General features: G+C 42.5%; 1 long non-coding RNA gene across 2 annotated transcripts; it reads right to left on the bottom strand.

Annotated features, from left to right (window-relative positions):
* Positions 1-3204: 3204 nt before the first annotated feature.
* Positions 3205-9813, bottom strand: LOC144331387 (uncharacterized). 2 transcript variants are annotated; one of them, XR_013398490.1, is made up of 4 exons: positions 9509-9813; positions 8866-8959; positions 4505-6543; positions 3205-4029 (listed from the first exon to the last, which is right to left on the bottom strand). It is a non-coding gene; the product is annotated as an uncharacterized LOC144331387 (long non-coding RNA). The 2 variants fall into 2 exon arrangements; XR_013398489.1 differs by having other exon boundaries at positions 3205-6543.
* Between the last annotated feature and the right edge of the window lie 1435 nt (positions 9814-11248).

Below are 11248 nucleotides of genomic sequence, written 5' to 3'. Positions count from 1 at the left end.
TCAATGGTAGATGGGTGGATGGGTGGTGCATGGATAAATGATGGACAGATGGATGAATGGGTGGATGATGGATGGACAGATGGATGGATGGGTGGTGGATGGTAATTGGGTAGATAGATGGTGGTTGGATGGGTGGTGGATGGATGTAGATGGTAGATGAATGGACGGATGGGAGATGGGTGGATGGATAGTGGATTGATGATGAATAGATGTATGAATGGGTGGTGGGTGGATGATGGATGGATGGATGAATGGATGGATGGATGGATGGATGGATGGATGGTGGATGGTAGATGGTTAGAGAGATGGTGGTTGGAGGGGTGGTGGATAGATGAATGGGTGGTGAATGCTCAGATGAAGACACTGCCCAGCTATTTCTCAGATACCTCTCTGAGGTAGATACAGCACTAACATTTAAAATGCATACTATTGGCATAAATTGTGGTTGCTATTCTTCCAAATTAAATAGAGGGATATCCATTGGGAGCAAAACAGACAAAAAATGGGTCCTCCAGGACCCATTTAAATGTCTGTGGAATGGAAGCAATGAAGTTATGTTTCTCCAAAATGAATTAATCTGTGAAGAGTTCCTTGAGAATCTTGGATTAAAATTGTTCTTTTAGAGCCAAGACTAACACATATCTTACATAAAAGTGAAAAGAATCTTTTCAGCTCCCCCTTCCCCAAATAGAATACTGTATCCAGTCAACAAAATCTTATCTTAAACCTCCAAAACATTACATGAGCTCTCCTTAAATTTTACTCTTTAATTAAGAGACCAGTTTGAGGTTAGCCAGATCTGGGGCTTTGACGTAGCAGTCGCCAAACCTCAGCGACAGGCCTGGTTTCCATCTCTGTGATATTAATCTTTTGACAGCCAAACATTTTCCTTCATACGCCTTACTCTTAGCAGATGCCTATTAACTGCTTAGAGAAGGAAAGAAGGAAAACCCAATGAATCTAAAGAATCAGGTTAGCCTGAGTTCCCTACACCAAATGGCTCACGTACGAAAGGAACCATTGTCTTCTAAAAGCTGACCCTTGGTAAGGTTTTGAAAGACTTGGGTTTTTCTTGTGATTTTGCTCAGGAGATGATTGTCTTATTTTATTTTTAGTTGTTCAATTGGTGGGTCTAATTAATGCCGTTCACTTTTTCCATGAGATCTGGAATTTAACTGTGCCTACGTGAATTTCATCGTTATGCCTCCATTTGAGTTAGTTCATGTTGTTGGCAATTCTGCAAAGTGAAAAGCACTGGACGGGAGATTGGTATATTATTTGGGCTGTACTATTCTGAGCCATGAAACTCTATGCAAGATACTGAACTCTTCCTGGCCTCAGCTTCTCAGCCTCATCTCCCTTACCTGTGAAATGGAGATAATTCTATCCACCATACCACCTAAGCATTGTAAAGAATGCATCATGACCAAAACTAATCGCAAGCGTAGCAGTCAATATAGTTGGGGAAACAATAAGAAAAGCTATCCTGTTAAGTAGAAGAAATCATGATAAAGTAACATTTGCATTATTATTCGAACATGGCTTTGAATGTCCAAGGTTAGTTTATAACCAAACTTCCCATACTTAACAAATCCCTCTGATATTACCAGTGAGGCAAACAACAAAATAACTTACCCTCATATAAATAATAAGACCAAAGCGGGGATAGAGAGTTTGTCTAAGGGGTGGACTCAGAGACCTTTGAGGCCCTTTTGAATGGGGACACCGAGATTCCAAGTTTATTAATGAGTTTTCTCAGCTCTGAGAATTCCTCATAATTTTTCAGGGCCCTACCTCTCCCTTTGGTCTTTGGTCTTTTTAGCATTATTTATATTATAAATTTAGTATTATTTATGTTATATATAATGCTAAAAGTATAAGTTTCCAGTAATAGAAATGCTAGGGTTGCATTAGTGGTCTTTTCTCAATTTCAGTTCTTTACAAAAATATAGGGAAAAAATAATTTATGACAATGAAGGAACTAAGATTTATGGTGGTTGTTTTCGTGAGAGTTGAGAGCATTAAAGAATCCATAAGCTTTACGGCGGGAATGGTGGTTCACACCTATAATCTCAACATATTGGGAGGCCAAGGTGGGCGGATCATTTGAGACCAGGAGTTTGAGGTCAGTTTGGGCAACATAGTGAGATCCTATCTTTAAAAAAAAAAAGAGAAAAAATTTACATAGCTCCAAAAAACAAGCTACTTTTGGGGAACATGAATGGAGCTGGAGGCCATTATCCTTAACAAGCTAATGCAGAAACAGAAAGCCAAATCCCACATGTTCTCATTTATAAGTGGGAGCTGAATGATGAGAACTCATGAACACAAAGAAGAGGAACAGCAGAAACTGGGGGCCTACTTGAGGGTGGAGGATGGCAGGAGGGAGAGGAGCAGAAAAGAATAACTACTGGGTACTACGCTTAGTACCTGTACCTGGGAAATGAAATAATCTGTACAGCAAACCCCAGTGACACGACTTTATCTATGTAACAAACTTCACATGTCCCCGAATCTAAAATAAAAGCTGAAAATAAAATTAATTAATTAATAAAATAAAACAAAATAAAATGAAAAGGGAGCTTGCTGCTTTGAAAAAACACCATGATAACCTCGAAGTCTAAGTTCAAATTTAGAATTCTCGACTGTATGGAATCCTGCAGTGGAGTGTGGTGGTGTGGGGAGAGCTGGCCCTGGCTCCAGGCCTGTGTACCATAGCTCACCCCTCTGTTCTCTCATTCCTTCCACGCTGCAGGGAGACTCACACTCACCCACGTGGACATCCCAGCACACGCATCCAAACTCCACTCACCAGCACATGCAGGGGTGTGATTCAGAAAGAGGAAAGCTATGCCCTTAGCTCTGGGGACACCTTGTCCCAGGGGGAGGCACAAAACTGGATAAAGAGGCTGGGTGCAGTGGCTCACACCTGTAATCCCAGCACTCTGGGAGGCCGAGGCAGGCAGATCATTTGAGGTCAGGAGTTTGGGACCAGCCTGGCCAACATGGTGAAACACCATCTCTACTATAAATACAAAAATTTTCTGGGCGTGGTGGTGGCCACCTGTAATCCCAACTACTCAGGAGGCTGAGGCAGGAGAATCACTTGAATCCGAGAAGCGGAGGTTGCAGTGAGCTGAGATCATGATACTGCACTCCAACCTGGGTGATACAGCAAGACTCCATCTCAAAAAAACAAACAAACACACACCTCAATAAAGAGTCAGAGTTTATTTCCCTAGAGTAAGGGGCTGTAACAGAGTTTAGCAAACTGCAGAGTCTAATGAAACAGTCCCTTACTTCAGACAATTGCAAGTTTGGGGGTCTTCAGGATCACCCTCAAATTCCATAAATCAGCCTGGCATGGTGGTGTGCACCTGTAGTTCCAGCTACTTGGGAGGCTAAGGCGGCAGGATCACTTGAGCCTAGGAGGTCGAGGCTTCAGTGAGCTGTAATTGCACCACTGCACTCCAGCCTGGGCAACAGAGCAAAATTCTGTCTCAAATAATAATAATAAAAAAAAAAATTTAAAGAATCCATAAGGTTTGACTTCCCCAATCCCTTTACTCCCTGTAAATGAAATTCTCCCCAGAGACGGCTGTGTACATTGCCTAGGTCAAGCACGCTACTTAGAGCAATTACATTTGCTTCCCGGGTACTTCTTCAGACACTGCAGCCTGGCCTTAAAAAGACTGCTCTGAGTGTCACAAGCGCTATGACTCAAATACCATTCAGATGATTCCTGACCCCAGAAACCTCTCCCATTCCAAAGACGCTTTGTCCACATCCTAATGGCCATAAGAGAGGCTCCAGCCCCTCCTTCAAAGTTTCTTGTTACTTCAGTGTGTGTTTATTAATAATGGCTTCTCTGAGCAAGCCTCCAGTGTGTCCAGCTCATTCATTCACAGTTCCCCTTGCTCCAGCTAGGATAGTAACACATTTGGAATCATGACGTGTGAGGGAAGCTGAAGGAGCTAGACAAGACAGTCTTAGTGGAGACAGGGTTTCTGATGTTAGAGATGAATTCTCCTATGAAAGAAATACCAGATTTATTGTTCCTGAGTTCTTATTCCTGATCGGATTAGTATTCATGACATCCAAGAACTGATCTGGGACCCGTGAGTGGATATGGAGGTAGATTCCTGGCTTGGTATGAGGAAGAACAGTCTGTTTGGCACCAGAATGGGCTGCCTCATGAGAGAGAGAGTTCCCCAAGCATTCAAAGTGTGCGCAGGCAGAAGTAGTCTGACCATTTGTTATTAGGGGATCTTGCTTCCAATTGAGAGCTTGTCTAAGGGATGGACTCAGAGACGTCCGAGGCCCTTTCAGATGGGGGCACCAGGATTCCAAGTGTATTAATGAGTTTTCTCAGATCTGGGAATTCCCCATCATTTTTCAGGCCCTATCGCTCCCTTTGGTCTTTGCAGAAAGCCTGCAGTAAAAACATTTCACATTCCCCAGATAGCATTCTCCCCACCCAGTTGAAAAGGTGAAAGTGACATACCTCAACCTGAGAGACTGCATTCTTATCAACGCTGCTCAGGGCAGAAGTGTGTGAAGCCAGTGAAGTCTGCAGTTCACATTTCCCTCTTTTCTCAGAAGCCCCTGCTTTTACAGAAACTTCTTTCTTCTCTTAGAACAAAGGGGTTTATTGAGCTCATGACATCTTCATCAATATACAAGAATATATAAAGATTAAATAAGGCCTGGAACACAGTAGGTGCTCAATAAATCTTTGTTGAAAGAATCAATAAATACATTTTAAAAGCAAGAGAGGCCGGGCGCGGTGGCTCAAGCCTGTAATCCCAGCACTTTGGGAGGCCGAGACGGGCGGATCACGACGTCAGGAGATCGAGACCATCCTGGCTAACACGGTGAAACCCCATCTCTACTAAAAAATACAAAAAACTAGCCGGGCGAAGTGGCCGGCGCCTGTGGTCCCAGCTACCCGGGAGGCTGAGGCAGGAGAATGGCGTAAACCCGGGAGGCGGAGCTTGCAGTGAGCTGAGATCCGGCCACTGCACTCCAGCCTGGGCGACAGAGCCAGACTCAGTCTCAAAAAAAATAAAATAAAATAAAAATAAAAATAAAAGCAAGAGAAGAAAGAGGACAATGCTTGACCCAAAAGGCAACTATCTTAACTGTTCCAGGCCCATCTGTACAACAGGATGAATGTACTCACGGTGATTTGCTCTTGGGTTAGTCTGTGGATTGGATAATATAATGAATGTAACATGCTTAGCAGAGTGTCTGGCACATATTCAAGGCTTACCAAATGCTGAGGCTGGGTGTGGTGGCTCATGCCTGTAATCCTAGCACTTTGAGAGGCCGAAGCAAGAAAATAGCTTGAGCCGAGGCAGGCACATAGCTTGAGCTCAGGAATTCAAGACAAGCATGGGCAACATGGTGAAACGCTGTCTTTACAAAAAAATTTTTAAAAATTAACCAGGTGTGGTGGCAGATGCCTGTGGTCCTAGCTACTCAGGAGGCTAAGGTGGGAGGATTGCCAGAGCCCAGGAGGAAGAGGTTGCAGTGAGCCGTGATCATGTCACTGCATTCTAGCCGGGGTGATGGAGCAAGATACTGTCTTAGAAAAAATAAAATAAAAGTAAATTCATGCAAGTTCTCTTCTCTGTTCTTATAATTGTTATTATTACTATTGCTTTAAACAATGTGATCTGAAACAGGGTGGACAAGGGAAAGAGCTGTTCAGGATTAGAATAGGGCCTCTTCCTGGCTATCCTCCCACCCCCGACCCTTTTTTTTCTTTTTTTTTTTTGAGATGGAGTTTTTCTCTTGTTGCCCAGGCTGGAATACAATGGAGTAATCTCAGCTCACTGCAACCTCCACCTCCCGGGTTCAAGTGACTCCCCTGCCTCAGCCTCCCGAGTAGCTGGGATTACAGGTGGCTGCCACCATGCCCAGCTAATTTTTGTATTTTTGCTAGACATAGGTTTTCTCCATGTTGGCCAGGTTGGCCTTGAACTCCTGACCTCAGGTGATCCACCTGCCTCGGCCTCCCAAAGTGCTGGTTACCCCTTTTATTGCATCACATCACATCTTATCACATCATCTGGGATTGGCAAACTATTTCATGCAGATTTTAAGGAGGAAAAGCCAGACGCTCACTTGGCAGAGGGGTGCAATTTCTTGCTTCAGAGGGTTGGATTGCTGAGAGAACCAGGGATTCGTGCTCATTGCCTTGGTAATTACAGAACCCCCTGTAAGATGGTAGATGTCAGAATTACAGACGGAAATGAGCCCTGGGCTTCAGAGGAAGTTAAGGGTAGTCTGAGAAGATTTTATATAGGGAACATCTGTTGGAAACTGTCATAAAGGAATGAGTCTACGATTTAAGTTTTCAAAAGTACTTACCAACAGGTGGGAGAATTTGTGAAAACCAAAACATACATGTTTTTTAAAATCTTGTCGATTCAGGCTGTGTGAGCTGCCAGTCACTCTTGGGGGCGGGGCAGACCAGGCCCACTGCTACCTCATCTTCCTTCTAGCCTGAGCTTCTGTTGATGTCATCTCTGTCAGACCCTGGATGAGAAAGAAAACAGGAACAACACGAGGAAGACGAGACATCTTCCTCAGTAAGAAATCTGCAAGTGTGCCATTTTAGAGTTTGTGGTAACATCTTTTCTTTGTTCCTTTTTTGAAATTTAATTTAATTATTAATTTTTATTTATTTATTTATTTACTTCTCTTTCTTGAGAAGGAGTCTCACTCTTGTCGCCCAGACTGGAGTGCAATGGCACAATCTCGGCTCACTGCAACCTCTGCCTCCCAGATTAAAGCGATTCTCCTGTCTCAGCCTCCCTAGTAGCTGGGATTACAGGCACCCACCACCATGCCCGGCTAATTTTTGTATTTTTAGTAGAGACGGGGTTTCACCATATTGGCCAGACTGGTCTCGAACTCCTGACCTCAGATGATCTGCCCACCTCAGACTGCTGGGATTACAGGCCTGAGCCACTGCGCCCAGCCATCTTTTCTTTGTTCTAACAGTTCTAGCAAAGCACCATTCCTCTCTGCAAGCAGGGAAATTCCTAGCGTACTAGGCTAGGTTTGGGAGGCCAAGGTGGGAGGATCGTTCAGGGTCAGGAGTTTGAGACCAGTCTGAGCAGCAGAGGGAGATCCTCTCCATCTCTTCAAAACATACAAAATTATCTGGGCATGGTGTTGCACACCTGTAGTGCCAGCTGAAGGAGGGACTGAGGCAGGAGGCAGGAGGATCACTTGAGCCCAGGAGCTCAAGACTGCAGTGAGCCACAATTCCACCAAACTCCAGCCGGGGCAACAGAGCAAGACCCTGTCTCAAAGAAAAGAAAAGAAAGAAAAGAAAAAGATTTGATGTAGGGTCGAATTATTTATTATCATTTAATTTTTTAAAAAGGCAAACGTTCAAGGAGATTCTATTGTTCAGTATGATTCAGTTGCTAAGTGTCGTGAGGGGCCTATAATCCAGGCCCCTAATGATCCATGAAACCAAATGCCCTGGTGAGTGAACCTTAAAAATTACCTAGTCATACTAATGAGTATTAAGCACAAATAAAAACACTTGTTAAAAACTGCAGACAATATCAAAGTGTATTATTAGTCAGTTAAAACTCAAGCCCTTTAAAAAGAGGCAAGTCACAATAGGCTCTTCAAACACCTCTCTGACATAACTAAGGCAATCAGCCCATCATGCCATAACCAGAAGACAATAACTAATTGCAATTGCCACGTATAGTGTGAAGGCCTTTCCTTGTGGATTCAGAATGGAGCATGGACCATAGTTCTCAGAAGCAACTTCTAGAGAGGTGAACTGTGTTCTTCCCTTTCCTCAGATAGAGAAAGATCAAAGCATGTATGTAAGTAATTTGCTTATTTTCAGAGTATGTTACGTAATTAAACTATATCCCAGGGCAGATCTTGCATGGTCACTTTTTTGGGGGGGCAGGGGACAGAGTCTCACTGTTGTCTAACCTTGAGTGCAATGGCGCAATCTCTGCTCACTGCAACCTCCACCTCCCAGGTTCAAGCGGTTCTCATTCCTCAGCCTCCTGAGTAGCTGGAATTACAGGCGTGTGCCACCACACCTGGCTACACAGTCACCTTTTATTAGGTGTAGACAGTCACAACATTATTGTTCCAGAAGACAGAAGTTGTCTTTTTTTACCTGAATTTCCCAAAGATTGCTTCTCAGAAATAATTGCTTTAATAGACCCCAATTGGTGTGAATGAAATAGTTAATTAAAATTCTATGATGAAGTGCATTAGAATTTGCAATACACCTCTTGCCTTTTATTCACTCAAGATGACTGCCCTCTGACATCATTGTTTTTTTCTTCTAGATGTTGGGTGTAATGCCAGCCATTATTACAATAGGACATTGCATTTTATACCTGAGATCACAGACTGGTTGTCATCAGATAGAATCATGTAGTCCCCTGTTGTACAAACAGAACATGCTGATGACTATTCTTTAAGTGAAATATAATGGAAACTTAAAGTGACCCCAAAATTAAACTCTTATTTGGGGTTTGTCTAATGACTAATGGTCACTACCACCAGTTTGGAGACATTACAACAAAACTCTACTGCTGACAAAAATATTAACCATAAATGATGAAAAATTTTCAGTTGGGACCAAAGGAACATCTGGAGGCCATTAAAGCAGGAGAATTTTCCCTCTATATCCTGATTGCCAAACTTAGAACCAACCACCCAGAAACTGTGGCCCCCATGCTAACTCAATGTTTATGTTTCATTAAAAATGATTTCAAGGGTTTACGTCTTGCACTTCATGGCCCAACTCCCACGCATACAGCTTTTCATCTCACTGGGCATGTCCCGGAGCAGACGAGCATTCCTCACCTCTTGGTTTCAGAAGAAGGAGCTTCTTGGGGAATAATTCCAAGTTCTTTATTTGCATCTAGAATCTAATCAAGAATCTGCAGGTCCTGCCATCCTAGGATAAATGAGGAGAAGAAAACAAGGATGCAAGACATAAAATGCAGCAATAAAAATGTTAGATGCAACAATATTAGATTAGATGCAAAAATATTAGAATTTAAAAAATACTATACTAGGGTTTGCTTTTTAATACCTTGTATAGCTACAATAAGTCATGAAATTGATGAATGGAAAGTTGTATAATTTCAGCTGTGTATTAGTTGCTTTTTGCTGCTATGACACATCACCACAAACTTTGTGATTTAAGACAGATGTAGCCAGGCGCGGTGGCTCATGCCTGTAATCCCAGCACTTTAGGAGGCTGAGGCAGGTGGATCACCTGAGGTCAGGCATTCAAGACCAGCCTGGCCAACATGGTGAAACTCCATCTCTACTATATATACAAAAATTAACTGGGCATGGTGGCATGCACTTTTAATTCCAGCTACTCGGGAGGCTGAGGCAGGAGAATCAGTGAGCCGAGATCACACCACTGCACCCCAGCCTGGGCAATAGAGCAAGACTCCATCTCAAAAAGGAAAAAAAAAACAAGACGATGTATTACCTTACAGTTCTTTAAGTTAGAAGTCCAACACAGGTTGCACCGGACTAAAATCAGGGTGTCAGCTGGGCTGCATTCCTTTCTGGAGGTTCTAGGGGGAAATATGTTTCTTTGTCTTTTAGCTTCTTGCAGCTGCTCCATTCCTTTGTTTATGGCCTATTCTCCATTTTCAAAGCCAGCAAAGTTGCATCTTTCTAACTTTTCTTCTGCAGGAATATCGCCTTCCAGCCATGGCAGGAAAAGGTTGTCTGATGTTAAAGATTTGTGTGGTTCATTTAGGCCCACGAAAATAATCCAAGATAATCTTCCCATCTCAAGATTCTTAATTTAACAACATCTGCAAAGTTCCTTACAAAAGCAACATATTCACAAATTGCAGGGATTAGGACACGGACATCTTTGGGGGATCCATATTCTGCCTATCACGAGCTATTTGCAGACTCCAAGTAGTAAAGAGAGTTGAAACTCAAAAGCTCATCAATTACCTTTTTCATTGTCATTCCTTTTAGCATTGAGTTTTACCTTAAGACATAGGACAGATATTTTCAGTACCTAAAACCTTAAACATGGAACAATTTCACAAATGTCATGAAACCAGAATGAATCTCTTGGCTGAAAGTTTTTCAATTTTCACAGAATTAATTTTAATTTTACTAGTAAATTTGAAATGGATCCAGCTTGACTGTTGCAAGACACTACTAAATCACGGTTCTTTAGAAACGGCAACATGTTCATTGAAAGCATAAACTGTCATTTTCCCAGAATGTGTGGAAGGGCGGATGTGGTTGATATCATGTGTTTCTTAACACATCTTTTCACCCTGAACTCACTTCCACCATGTGTTTAAATGCATTGCAGGGCATAGAGCAGCCTCGGTCAGTGCATGTGATCACAAGTAGTTTCGCCTGTTTCTCAAGCATATATTCCTATGGGTGCCTGGCAAATGCCTGAGCTGAGGACAAGGTGTCCAAGGAATAAGTACCTGCTGCTGTTTTTCAACACACACCACAATTTCGGATGATTCTCAGCAAAGGGCATTTCTTCTACTCCGGGATCTGTGAATTTGCTCATGGTTTTTAACAACCTGCAGCCCGGCTCAAGTCATAGCCTGGATCCCAATTTGAAATGAGCTACATTTTATTAGTAAGTGTCCAGAAATGGCTTGGTGGGTCATTTTCGGTCTTGTAAAAATGTGGTTCTTATTGGCAGTAACGTGATTTTTGGGCATTGACTCATGTTATCTCTTCAAGCAAATGATTCCTTCAGGAGGCACACACTATATCTAGGTTTGCTGTGTGCAACACATCAGATCCTGGCCATAGGAGGACTTAGCAAAGGTACAGGCAGTTTATTGCACACTTTGGGTCCTGTGCTAAGAGTTTTAGGGGCATTATCTCATTTAACTTTACAAAACCCTGTAAGATAGAATCTATTAATCATCCCATTTGCAGACAATGAAAGCAAGATTTTTTTTTTTTTTTTTTTTGAAAGCAAGATTTAAAGTGACTTTCACAACCTCATGAAACTGACAAGCTTGGGCTGGACTATATTGAGACTAGGTGAGGTGAGTGAGCACTCAGTTTGGTGCAAAATGTAAAGGAAAGCCAAAAGGCTCAGTAAGAAAGGTAAAGGATATTTCAGGGCAATTTTTTTAAGAATGCAAAATTAGTGAAAACATTCCATAATAAAATATTAAAATGTGAAAAAAAGACAGCCCCTGACCTTGTACTTGTAAGACTCAGC

This window comes from Macaca mulatta, chromosome 9 (assembly GCF_049350105.2).
Source record: "Macaca mulatta isolate MMU2019108-1 chromosome 9, T2T-MMU8v2.0, whole genome shotgun sequence".
NCBI classification, from domain to species: Eukaryota; Metazoa; Chordata; class Mammalia; order Primates; family Cercopithecidae; genus Macaca; species Macaca mulatta.
This window is presented reverse-complemented; position numbering and strand designations above follow the sequence as displayed.